We start from the raw sequence: 14,475 nt of genomic DNA on the forward strand, positions 1-14,475 counted from the left end.
TTAGACACACAGCTAGGTTCCCAGAAAGCCATCGTCTGGCCTCTTTCCCTAGAATGGTGAGTTTCTCTGTGCCTAAGCCTTCTTCTTTGCAAAGCTAGGTTTACTTGTATGGATTTTAAGCTTGATAAGAGAATGGTCAGGCAGAGGGAGACAAACTGTAGCTTCAAGAGGACAGGGTGCCTCATCACTGGCCAGGGAAGATGTGGCTGGTTTATGGAAGAAGAATCCCATGAGCGGACAAATGCTTGAAGCTCACCAACAGGACCCACCACCCACCACCAAGGGATTAGAAAGGACTGCACATGGCCCCTGACATAAAGAGGCTTATTTGTCTAGAGGACCTCATCTGTCAAAGTGAGCTGGAAGAGGCCATCTGAGAATCACAGTGTTTTGCCAGGTGTTAAAGAAGCACTTGGTCCTGATCCTTGGTTGCAGTCCTGTTTGTGGGGCTCCCCTGCTTCCGGCACTCCTCTGCTTCGGAGATTTCTTTCTTTCTCGTTTCATCCTCGGTAAGGACAAAGACAAAGACCTGGCTTCAGGGTCCTGCCACACACGAACTGTGCAGCCGTTTGTGAGATTTCAAGTTTGCTTGTGCTCAGCTTTTTCATTTTCATAAACGAGAAAAATAAGACCTGCTTTTAAATGCTTCTGGCCTCAGGTCTAAATGGAAGCCAGCATAGCATGCCTATCATAGCAGAGAGTGATTGGTCAAGGTCCACCATGTTCACATAGGTGATTTGACTCTGGTATGGGCATCTAGGACCAGTGGTGGCTCTTAGTAGCTGGTCTTGAAATTCATTTCAGGATAGGTACTGTCCACTTTGTTCGAGTGTCGGGGTAGCACTGAGCTCTGAGAAGCTGGATCTGAAGCAGAGTCTAGCCAAGGGATCTTGGCTTTCTCCAAAGTTCATGGACTTAGGCTAGAAGACCCCGAACACTCATGCTGTGGCCAGGGGCAGCAATAATGACTGAATGGGCCCACATTACTTCTTGTCTTCCGCCACTGGCCTAAACCAATACAACCAATTGCTCCACTCTCCCATTTGGTAACCTGGAAACTTCTGAGGATCTATGACAACCGCATTGTCATTTCTGAGGAGAAAATGAACAAAAAGACAGCTACGTGGCAGAGGCAAGGATCAGGCAATTCTCCAAAATTTGGCAGAAAGGGTTGGGGTTTGAAAGACAAATGTAACTAGAAAAAGAACTTGTTCTTCTTCCTCCTTCTACCCTCATCGCCCCAACCACCCCATGTCTGGGATTCTATTTCCAAGATCTTTAATTTTGAAAACTTAAACAAGAAAGTGTTTTTAATCTTCAAGGGCTCCCATTAATCACTGTGCCTGGCCCAGTGAAGAGAGAGAGAGAGAGAGAGAGAGAGAGAGAGAGAGAGAGAGAGAGAGAGAGAGAGAGAGAGAACTCACTTCTACAGTTGATTTCTTGGTAATGGAGGGTCAAGGCCTGCCCCTACACTGCCCCTTTGTTGAGCTAATGGAGAAAGCTCTCACTGAGGAAGCACCCATTCTGGAGCAATTTTTCAATGGAAAATTGCTGACAGGAATAGCCACCGACAAGAAAAGATTTCTCTTACGGAAACAAAGTGAGTGGTTCGGCAGAATCATTAGAAACACAGAGCCTGCCTTGGAGAGTTGTGGGGTTCGATGGCAGGATAGAGCAAAGCAAAGGCTTTGGTGTGTGCCATATTAAGTATCTCTGCAATAAACAATGAATCTTTACTACATCCCTTCTTGGTGCCAGGCACTGTGCTGGGGACCTTTTCTATGTCATTGTTTGATCCTTATATATTATGTGACAGGTGACATCATGTCCCCTCATTTACCGATATAAATTCTGACATGCATGCCAAATGACTTGTTCTATAAATGATTTTTCTCATTGCTATAATAAAATACCCAACGAAAGCAACTTAAGGCAGGCATGGTTTGTTTTAGCTTACTGTTTGAGGGGCTACCGTCTTCACAGTGGAGGTGTGTGAGTCAGCTGCTCAGATCTCATCTACCGTGAGGAAGGAGAGAAATGCATGCTAGGAGATCACATGCTTCCTACTTTTTCTTCAGTCTGGGATCCCAGCCCGAAAGATGTTGCTGCACACATACAGGGGGATCCCCTTCAGGTAAATCTCTATGGAATACCTACACAGATGCACTCAGAGACTCATCTTCTAGGTGCATCTCCAAATCTAGTCAAGCCGACAACAAAGATGAACCATCACAGTTGCCTAAGGCCTCACAGCTAGTAAGAGATGGAACCAGGCTCTGTATCCATATGGTTTGGTGCTGAAACTGAAACACACTTCCACTCACCGTGAAGTAGGCAACACAAGCTCACCTCTCTAGGCTACAGGCTGAGGGCTTGCTGTAATGGAGCAATGGGTCACTTTCCATTTGCAGTGACTACTGGGGATTGTGGAGGAGGTTAGTATGCTGCCCCACTATTTCCTCAGAACAGTCTCAGGGTCTTTTTTAGAGGTTTGGGGTGCTGTACCACCAGTGGGTGAGAGGATGGGTTGTTGACTCACTGTGCAAGCCAGTCTTCAAGAGTTTAAGGATTTTAAAAACCATTGGTTTTGGTCCTGGCTAATTTCATCAACACGAGGTAAGCCGTTGCCAGCCCACAGGTGGTCTGTCCCAGCTCCCTGCTAGAGCTCAGTATGGGCAGAGCTGGGCAGGGTTGGTATGGGTTCTATAGACGGTCTGTTTCAGATGTTCTGGGGCTTGGAGGAGTCTTTTCCAGATCCTAGGGTGGAGGTGATGCTGGGGTCTCCCTCATATTGTGAAAACACTTGGAACACAATAAAAAAGAAGTTGGCTCTCCTATGGGTGAAGGGAGACTTGCCTTATAGGAAGGTTTGCAGGGATGTAAGTCTAGCAGTTTCCATAAAATGTCTACATCCCCAACTTGCAGAACCGGGTCATGGGGAACCCGTTGGGTTGGAATTGTCCGATTCGGTGACTCCCAAGCCAGGCTTTGGGTCCCCCTTCTAACACTCCCGACTTCCCCCGTTGCGTTCTGGGGGAGGCTAGAGCAGACGGCATGTTCAGGAACACCTTAATGATGTCAGGATACTTTTCATTGCTCATTTATCACTTAGCAGCTCAGATTTGTAGTGCGCTCCCCGTGTTCATTCTCCCTTTCACACGGACAATGCATTCTTTCAACAGTGTGCAGCTCCATGGGAAGGGCCGTGCTGAAAGCAAAAACAGTGGTGCGTGCAGCCTGCTCCCCTTTGGGGGTCGGGGGTCGGGGGGGGGCAGGTGGGGACCAGATGCCTGGCCACAGCCGAGGGAGGGGGATGAGCGCATGGAGCAGCCACTTCTGGTTCCACTTACTCATTTCTCTGCGCTGAAAGGTGTCATATAAATGCTAAATAGAACAGAGAGAGATGGGGCCTATCTATCTGCGTTTCGGCTAATGTGAGCAGATGCAGATAACAAAGCCGCTTTAGCGGATGAGGTTCACCTGCCCTGCCAGGGCTAAGGTCCATCTTCAGTTCACATCAATGCTGCCTGGTCAGTTCTGCTCCAACGCTGCAGCAGACACGGTACTCTGTACAAAAGGGGGTTCGTGCTTTCTGTCCTCATTGGGTTGACAAAACTTGTTGACGAGACAAGTTTAACCACAGGAACCATCTGAGAACAATACGACCAGGCTTATGATTAAGTGGTAAATCCTGGGGAACAGATGAAGTGCTAGAGGAGGCTCTAGAAGAAAGAGGAAGCCATGATTGGAAGCAAGGCTTTGTGGGGAGAAGGGCTGGACCACTGTCCCGCTGACCTGGTAGCTTCTTTCCTTCGGATGCTCACACACATTCTTCTTACCCTTTAGGTCTTAGTTTAAATGTTCTCTGTCCACAGGGCCTCATTAGTTATCCTAAGTGGCGGCCTCTATCCACTTAACACCATGTGTAATAGATATTAACATGTTTCTCTCTTTTCCATTGCTTTGTAACCACTCCATAGGCAGCGGTCCATACATCTGTTTCATTCACTATTGAATTCGCAGACAAGCACAATGCCTGGAGCCCAAGAGGTGCTCTGCAAAGACTTGCTGAGCGAATGAGTGACATTTGAGGAAAGCCTCATTTAGCTAATGTTTCTGTTGGCCAACCGAATCCAAGATTTTGTTTTATATTTTAGGAAGAAAATCTATAGAGTTCATACATAGTTCCAGTGTGGAGATGAATGTCGTTCAAGGCAAAGGGTTTGCATTAAAACATAAAACCATGATAAAGTAGAAAGAGAAACTGGTCATCAACATGAGCATGCCAGACAAGTCTGCATGCTAAGAGAGAGAGGAGAAAGAAGAAGAAGAGGGGGAGGAGGAGGAGGAGGAGGAGAAGAAGAAGAAGAAGGAGGAGGAGGAGGAGAAGAAGAAGAAGGAGGAGGAGGAGGAGGAGGAGGAGGAGAAGGAGAAGAAGGAGAAGAAGGAGAAGAAGAAGAAAATCAAATGTATATGAATAATTGAGCTGGGACCTTGAATAAACTTAACCCATTACTATGCAGACTATAATACAGGCATTTTAATCTTGGATCCTGTCCAAGGTAATCCATTATTGGATGAAGTGGGAGAATCTCGTGCAGAGACAGTTTCACCTAAAATGTGATCCGTGACCATGGACTCAGGATTACAAGAAAGCTCCAGTATGGTTTTAAGTAAAAGGTAGAGGGCTCTTGTTTCGCCCTCTGTTCGCTGTGAGTGATGAGTAGCCTGGACTGTTCTTCTTTTGAAAAATCACTGTTTTGTTTGGCTCACATCCACAGAGGCACTCAGCTCTGCAACAGGACAAAGACACATTTTAGAAAGTAAGAGGTCGGGTGCACGCCTTTAATCCTGGCACTTGGGAGGCAGAGGCAGGCGGATTTCCAACTTTGAGGCCAGCCTGGTCTACAGAGTGAGTTCCAGGACAGCCAGGACTACACAGAGAAACCCTGTCTTGAAAAACCAAAACAACAACAACAACAACAACAAAAAACTCCAAAACCCAAAAACCAAAAACAAAAAACCCACAACCCCCCCCAAACCAAAGAAACAAAACAAAACAAAAACCAAACGAACAAACGGTAAGAGACCTTAGTATGCAGTTGATTATCTTGTTATTTGAATTCAACTGGATCAATATTTAATTTTAGTTGTGGAAGGTGAGGCCAAGCATTCAGAAATATCTTCAGATTTCTTTGCATAATAAAAAGATGTCTCTTAATTTATTTACAGTTGAATTCGGGAAAAGTAACAGGAAGGAGAGTGTCGACAAGGTTGGGGCAGGGTGTTCCTCTGGTGACGACATGCAGCTAGTTAATAGATGGATGATCTTAGTTTGTGAGTCTTCATGGTCAGAACCAGAATTTCAGCACGTTTTAGAAATTCCTTCCCCACAAAAGAAAGTTCCACTGCAGGAAAAGCAATCTTTTGACTATACTGGATACATTCTTGAAGCTGCTGGAACCTTCTATAGAAAATTTTAAAATTCTACACATAGGAAACTTATGATTTGCAGGATATGAAAAGTGAAGCTCTGTTTAGGGGACCTTTGCTAAGCACGTGACTCTAGTCTGTACATAACGTGCAAACCATAGGTCTGGGCTACAGGTTGGATCTACATTGTCTCTCAGAGCCCCACAAGATATATGCGCAACCACCGGTCTGTGGTCCTACTGAGCAAAGGTGAAACCTTAAGAGGTGGACAGGCTCTTGTAAAGGAACTAAGTTTTTGAGAATCTGTTCTTGGAGGGGACATTAAGTCCTTGGCTTTTCGTCTTTCTGTGCTTGTCAGCAGCGGAAAGGCAATCAGCCTTTGTTCCTTCATCTGCTCCCATCATGGTCTTCTGCTTTGCCACACACAGGCCCTAAAACAGTGGAGTCAGAAGATTACGAAGGAAAAATCTCTGAAACCATGATCAAAAGAAATTCTTTTCCATCTTCTAAGATGTTTATCTCAGATGTCTTGGCACAGCAAAGAAGAGGCAGCAAATATGAGCTCTGTGAAAGTGCCGTGCGCCATAGATCATTATATAATGAGGAGAACAGGCATTTACCACACTATGAACTCAAGCTTTTGTTTTGTCTCCTCAGCTCTGCAACCAACTTTTTCCTTGACTCATCTTCATGTCCTTGTATTATCAAACCCTGGGATATTTGGTCATCAATCATCTTAGGTGATGATTATGAATAATGTGTAGTCATTGATGATATCAGAAAATGGATACCAGTGGTGAGGGTGTCTTGTGAGTGCAGGCACAGTTCAATATTTATTCCATCTTGCTCCCTAGCTTAGGATTTTTCTTTCTATCGCAGAGGAATGCATTAGAGCCAAACAGCTCGATCCCTTACAAACAAGAGTCTCTGGCTTGGAAGCCAAAGAGACCATATGCTTTTTAGCCTACTTTCCTAGAGAACTGTCAGACATATTTTAGGTTCATGTTTAGCACCAGGACAACATAAATGATATGAATAGATAGGACCCATCAGTCTCAGACATGTATTATTCTCAATGTGAAAAATATTGAACCAAAAGAAACAACTTCAAGAAGGCTTGGGAGATGTTTCAGTGATCTGTTCTTGCAGACGCAGTTCCAGAGGATCGGATGGCCTCTGGCCTCTGGGGCACTTGCATGCACAAGCACAAATCTACACATTGACACACATGCATACACATAATTAAAAAAAACCATATCTTAAAAAAGAAAAAAATGAGAATATCAAAATAAATCAATGAAATATCATTAAAAACAGAAAAAATGTATCACACACTTTTTTAAAAAGATTTATTTATTTTATGTATAGGAATACATCATAACTGTCTTTAGACATACCAGAAGAGGTCATTGGATCCCATTATAAGTGGTTGAAAACTACCACGTGGTTGCTGGAAATTGAACTTGGAACCTCTAGAAGAGCAGTCAATGCTCTTAACTGCTGAGCCAGCTCTCCAGCCAAAACCATTTCTTTACTATACAAATACATTATTTAAAAAAAATCAGTGGAAGCTAGGTGGTGATGGCGCATGCCTTTAATCCCAGCACTAGGAAGGCAGAGGCAGATGGATCTCTGTGAGTTCAAGGCCAGCCTGGTCTACAGAGCGAGTTCCAAGACAGCTAGGGCTACACAGAGAAACCCTGTCTAGAAAATAAAAAAAAATCAGTGGAGAGTTGGGGACATAGCTTAGTCAATAAAGTGCTTGTTGTGTACACACAAAGGGGCCTGAGCTCAAAGTCCAGAACCCAATTAATAAAAGCCAGGCATGGTGGTATGTGCTCTAATTCCAGTCCTGAGGAGACACGGTGGTCAGCTGATCCCCGGAGTTCCCTGGCCTGTCATCCTAACTCCCTTCAAAGTCCCAAGTCAATGAGAGACTGTCTCAAGAATACAAGGTACCTAGGGAGCATCAGCCATAATGGTCTCTGGTCTTTACGTGCACATGAACATACGTGCACTTCTCATATATGTGCACCTCTCATATGTGCATCTGTACACGCATAGAAACATCAGAGTAGAAAAGATAAGTTATTAAATTTATAGTGCTAAAGCAATTTTCAGCTGGAAAATGTTTCTTAACATCATATACGAAAATAAACACAAGAAGGAAAATTCAAAACAATGAGAACAAAATGTAGATATTTTTTTTCAACACCATTATTTAGACTTTCCTCAACCTCAGGAATGAGAAGGCTTTCTTTGAAGTAGCAAAAAGTATATGCTGGAAAAAAAAGGACTTGGACATTTGACTATATTGAGTAAACCATCTCCATATGGCCACATGCATAAAGGAAAAGAATATGCATATTAGATATTAAAACAAGAAATTCTCAATGGCAAATAAACATAATTTTAAATTATCTACCTGGTGTTTAATGTGTCATCTCAGGCCACAGAGTGAACTTAAAGATACAAGGCATGTGCCGAACAGTCAAAAAGAAAGATGCAATTCTTCTGGCTTCTTGGTGACTGGAATTGCCATGACAACCATAACACATCTTTTGAATGGGGGAAAATGTTTGTATATCTTGAAGTCCATTGGTTGAGCTAATAATATATGGAACTGAACTTAATCTTCACTTTTTTTTTTTTTGCTACTGTAAAGACACGTTGTCTCCTGATCTGTTTGAAACAGATCAGCTATTAAAGACGAAAGGGTGCAGATGACATCTGTCCCCCCACTCTGAGATGAGTGGAAGCTCCCTCTTAGCTCTGTGCTGTCTTGATCATGTGGATGCCAGGGAAGCACTCCAAGCTTTGCTGTATACCAGCACTTGCACAGCCCTGGGCTGTCTTTGCCTTCCATGGTGATTTTCATGTCCTGTTGGTAAGCAGTGGGAAGCCGTCTCCTAGACTTTGATAAGGCTGGCCCTGTACTTTCAGCCCGTGACCATATGCAAAGGCCAGACTACAAAAAGAGACAAAATAAATGGCTTTTCCTGTCACTGGAGAGAGGAGAGGCTAAAGAGAGATTTGCTTTCTTTGCAAGATCTTCCACTTATTATACAACCCAAAGCTTTCTGCGGTCTGGTGCTGGAAACCGTAATGAGCACTCTGCAGGAAAACCACTATAAACAGGTATAAACGAGTAACTGATCAATACTAATCAGTAGGCCCAACCTCACTCAAGTTCTGGCCATATGGAGGGGTAGATTATCATTTTTTAATGTCCCAGGGAGGAGTCAGAGAAACACAAGATGTTCCCGGGCTTGCAGTAAAGAGAGGACGTAAAGGGACTCTCAAGCCCTTTAGAGGTGCATGTTGTATGCAAGGTCTCAAATGAGACATTATCTGGAACTTAATGTGATAGCTCCAGCCCGCTCACTGAAAATACTGATACTTTGTTAAAGAAGTAGGGTAAAAAGGAAGTAACAGGCTAGAGAGATGGCTCGGTGGTTAAGAACACCAGCTGTGCCGGGGCGGTTGTGGTGCTGGTGCACGCCTTTAATCCCAGCACTTGGGAGGCAGAGGCAGGCGGATTTCTGAGTTCGAGGCCAGCCTGGTCTACAAAGTGAGTTCCAGGACAGCCAGGGCTATACAGAGAAACCCTGTCTCAAAAAAAACCAAAATCAAAAGGAACACCGGCTGTTCTTCTAGAGGACCTGAGTTCAATTCCCAGCATCCACCCGTAGGTTCCCAACATTCTATAACTCCAGTTCCAGGGTAGTTGATGTCTTCTTCTGAACTCCATGGACATCAGGTGCACACCTGGCACACAAATAAAGGAATGAATAAATACACGTTTTAAAAAATAAACAAGACAGGAGAATTGAGAAGACAGAATATGGAGGATAGATGTGGGAAAGAGGGAGGAGCCATCCAGAAATCACTAGAGAGTGAAATTCGGTTTAGCTCCTAGGTCACGTGACAGGCCTCTGTTGAGGCTGAGTTGGTTTCTAAGGTGTGGCTGACTTGAAGGATTTCTGGGGATGATACATTCCTGGGGATGTATCTGTTCATTGGAGAGCAGTGGGGCCCTTAGCATGGAGCCTGCTCCCGTGCCGGCCACAGACTCTGCTACGCCCCCTTCAGGTCAGAGTTCAGACCTAGTTCAGTGGCGCTCTGGAGTGAATAAACAAATAGAAGTAGGTGTTCTCAAGAGGGATCTGTTAATATGACTTCCAGCTGTATAAGTTGGGTAGCCCACAATGGCCTGAATGCTGGAGAGGCTGGGATTTCAGTAGTAACCTAGCCCTGGATGTTTTAGCAGTCCCAGTCTGGCACCGAGGGTGGGGGAGATTCTGGAGAGCTGACAGTCTTCAGTCTCTGTTGGAAGATGAAGAAACTGGGTGGATTCCGGTGCCTGCGAAGGATGGCGGAGGCAGCTGGGGAAGCTACAAAAGCAGCAGACCCATACAAAGACCAGACATGAAGGGGCGCAAGCAAGCAGTAAAGGGCTGCCCCCTGTGATTTCTTTGTGTTTGAGCTACTTTGCATTTGATACCCCTCACTCTGGGGAACAGTCTTCTACCCTCAGACAGTCCTTCCTGGAAACGACACAGACCTCCTCAAAGATACGTCTCTTAGCTGATTTAGATGCCATCAATTTTATGATCATGATTTGCCGTCACATCTGGGTTTTAATCTGGATTCTACCACTGGACAAATCAGTGGGCCACTGGACAAGTCACTTTGGTTTTGAAGTCTATTTTTTCTTGTTTACAAATATAAGCTTTATAGCCCCTCCCACCCAGCCTTGAGAACATATGGGAGGAGAGAGAGAAAGAGAGAGAGAGATCTTCCTTTGATATGGATAGTGCCATAACCACAGGTAAAGGTGGGAGGTGAGCCAAGTGGATTCTGGGCATATGGTGACTGTTGCCTTGGCAACAGGTGTGAGGGTCTCCCTGTCACCTAGGTGTGATGTCACTGGGTTCAGAGATCCTGATACCAGCATGGGTGACTTCTAGCCAGGTCTTTTTGCCCTCCTCACCCAGCTCAGGTCTCCAGAGGCTGCCTAGGCTGCTCCTGCTGAGCTTACCATGGGTCTGGGTTTACCAGATTCACAGCAAGGGTGGGGCAGCTGGAGTGGGCTGCCCAATACCAGCAGAGGAGCAAATCATCGAATGTTAAAATAATGACAAGATCATGTGACATGGGATCTGCTTATCACCAACTCTAAATAGTGTAATAAGGGAATATTTTGGGGGCCTGGAGAGATGGTTCAGTGGTTAAGAACACTTGCTGCTCTTGCAGAGGACTTGTATCTAGGTCCCAGCACCTGCGTGGTTGCTCATAATCGTACTTTGAGTTCCAGGATGTCAGTCATGCTCTTTTGGCCTTTTTAGGGATCAGGTATGCCTGTGGGGCACATACATACATTGAAGAAAAACATTCCTACACACAAAATGTAGATAAATATTTTTTTAAAGGAAGAAAATATTGTCTTGGAGAAAAATTTAGCAATTTAACTAGTGCATAATAGAGATAATTACTATTAGGATCGAATGATGCATATATGGCTATACATAAATGTATCAAATCAGCACGTTTTACTATAAGTCTTTTGAAAGGTATATTTTTAGTGGATGCTAATCCAAAGGGTGCCTGCTTGTGTAGAAATAAGCTTGCTTTCATTTGGAAAGTCTGCTCATGATGGTTGGGAAGCCTTGGAGTTCACACTGCCCCTTGCCTGTGTTTGCCTGTGTTACAGCAGTAGATTTGAAACAATGACCCCGAAGGACAAAGAAACAGAACTGGAAGTGCCTCGGTTTTTATTGTCCTGTGTGAGCTGCTGGTTTGAGTTAAAAAATGGGGAAACAACGTTCAGGTTGTTAATTACATTCTCGCTGACTGGATGACATTTTCTGCTAAGTATGGTGTATCTATGGGTTAATGATGTGGTGTATTTATGGGGTATGACACATTTGTTAAGTGTGAGCTAATCCACATAGGAAGTATTTTACTGAATTTGAAATAGAATCTTTAACATTGAACACGTTCTTGCATTACAATTATAGCTGTTTAAAAACTAAAAATAAATATAGTAAATATAATATTACCACAGTGGTGTAAATTAATAATAGCTGATTTATAATTTTATAGGGATTTTGTTTTATTAGAATTTACTAGGGTTTTGTAGGCAATTCTTCGCAGAAAAGTCTGTATTGTAATGAGGAAGATCAAAATTCAAACTAAGGTGAAAATCTAGTAGAAATAGTTGTACACTTTTATGTAGAACTTTGTTAAGTCACAAATGTCTTTCTCTTTGTCAATATTAAACAAATCCAGTGGAATAAGGGAAAATGTCTTTTCTAGCGCCACGGTTTTTAAGAATTTGATTGCAGAGTTATGGAGATGAACGCTTTCTTTAGCTAAGTGGAGGAAGGGCATTGAGGATGGTCTTTCTATTGTCCGAGGCATAGCTAATATACAACGTGCGTCTCTTCTCTTGCACATGTGCAAGAAGGCAGAACCCAAAGGACAGGGCCTCCCATTCTTCCAGTCCTGCTATCTTCTACCTTAAGGAAAATAGCAGCAGCAGCAGCAGCAGCAGCAGCAGCAGCAGTCGTCAAAACAAATAGGTTCTCCAGGCCCAGGGCAGATATTTCCATCACGTTCCCTCCCAAATGGCCCAGACTCAGACTTCCTTCAGTCTACTTCAGACATCCAACAGTCTTCCTGTAAACTCCACTCAGCCTGCAAGCCATGCTGGAGAGAGCAGCCATGTCACAAGCCTTCCTCCTTGAAGAGGGTTGATTTCCCCGGTTGTCTCAGGCAGCGAATAGTTTGAGTGCCCTCCTGACACAGATTTAGACTTTAATTCCTGCTGAAGAAAAGAGGAAGCTTTGGGCAGTCAGAAGCCATGTTGCCCCATCACTGAGCCCAGTCTGGGAGTTAATTACATTGTAACGCCTTTGTTGCTGGGAGCCTGGAGTTCCCCTTCTGTTCTTTCCTTCCCCTTAAAACAGTCTACTTTTTTTTTTTTCCCTCTGAAGTTGCTCACGGAGGGCTAGAAAGAGTCCTTAGGGCTGTCGCTGCTTACCACACGGTAACTGGAGCTCTTTCATAAATGCTTTGTTTACTTTGTCTTTGGATCATAAAAGCCTAGATTTGCATATAGCCATGGCACTGTCCTCTACCATGCTGGAGGAGGCCAAACCAGGTCAGGGCTAAAATGCTCAGTGTAGCGAGTCACAGGCAGGCAGACAGGCAGCTAATCTATTTCCCTGGCATGCCATTAACATAGGTGAACACAAATCCACATCAAGCCCCCCCCCCCCCCCCCCCCCCCCCCCCGGTTAGTTTTTAAAGGCCATATTTACAGCCCATTAGCAGTTAGGGCCAGTGAGAACAAGGCCACTGGTGGTTCGTATGCAATCCATCCATATAATTAAAGGTGTGGAAGAACAGTATCAAGCTGGAGGGGCGAAGACAACCTAACCTAGGAATAGATGAACAATGGCGGGGTGTACCTGCCTTTCCCGCTTCTCTTCTCCTTTAGTATCAGCATGTTTCTTTTCCTCCACACTCTGTGCTTGTCTGTCTGTCTGTCTGTCTGTCAGTTGTCGATCCCTCTAACTTCTTAATTTAACATTAAGTAAATTCTTGTAGAAATATTAACAAATAGAGCAAGTATTTACTTCATTACCCCAATTTCCAGCCCCGCCCATCAGATTTCTGAGCAGTCTCGTCACTGGGGGTGGGGTGGGGGTGGAGGTGGGGTAGAGGGATACACATTACTGAGGTGATCAGAAATGCCCCTGCCTTTCTGATTCTGAGAACCTGGGCTTTCCTGTCAGATGCTGTTCTTAGGCATTTAGGAAAAATCAACACAAAGTAAATATTCAACTCGGAGGAAATAACTTTCCCCTGTTATCAGAGCACACCCTAGACTCCGAGCTGAGGTGCTGGGGGGCTGGGTATGGGACTCACTTCACACAGCCTCCAAAGATGCTGCTGGTAGAGGGCTCCCCCCCGGCAGGTGTTGAATGCACGGAGCAGAGGGGCATGCTGGGAGAAAAAGAGTCTGCATCCAGTTTGCAACCCTGAGCAACACTGAAGGAGGCAGGATGTAATTACCCCTGGTGCATTTCTTTGCTTCCCATCCTCAAGGAAGTCTATAATTCTATCTCACTTGAAAAAAAATAGGAAATTAGGATCACAGTGCCAGTCAGTGCTGTGTGGGACTGTGAAAGGCAGCTGAGTTCCCAGTTGAGCTAGGGCTTGAAACCCCGAAAACCCTGAAGGGATGGTGGGCCCTAGCTGCAGCCCTCCATAGATCTGTGGCCATCAGTCATGTAAAGGTAACACCCCAAGCCCCTCCCCCCATATGTAGAGGAACCTTCTTGGTTCCTGAAATGGATTCTTTTGTTGCTATTGGCTTTAAGATCTAGTTTTTCCTTTTATTCATGTGTACGCGTGTATCTTTTATGTGTAAGTACTTGCTGTATGCCTGTGGAGGCCAGACATCCTGTTTAGACTGTTTTTCTTCTCCATCTTTCTTATTCTTCTTTAAAAGTCCTCAAATATGGCATCCATACAGAAATCACAGTATAACAAAATGAGCATCAAGTTTACACTGATCTCTTTGAATGGTGGCTCTCAACCTGTGTGGGTCATGACCCCTTTGGGGGTCACACATCAGATATCCCAAATATCAGACATTTCACTGTGATTCACACCAGTAGCAAAATTACAGTTAGAAACTAGCAACACAATAACTTTATGGTTGGGAGGGGTCACTACTACACAAGGAACTGTATTAAATGGTTGCAGCATTGGGAAGGTTGAGAACCACTGCCTTTGAAGGACTAGACTATGCCAAGTGCCTAAGAAACCCTCATCTTACCCAAGAGACCCTCCTCCCAGAGAAGTTTGTTCTGCTCACATCTCATAGTGGGCACAGCTTCCCTTTGCAAGAGAATTGGAGCACCTGCATGCCCCAACACTAACTCCCCTTCCCAGTGTGGGAGCTTTCTCTAAGGAACATCCCAACATAGGAGTCATTTCCATCCTTGTCTCGTTCAAGCTTTGTGGTTT

This window comes from Mus caroli, chromosome 13 (genome assembly GCF_900094665.2).
Source record: "Mus caroli chromosome 13, CAROLI_EIJ_v1.1, whole genome shotgun sequence".
Taxonomy (NCBI): Eukaryota; Metazoa; Chordata; class Mammalia; order Rodentia; family Muridae; genus Mus; species Mus caroli.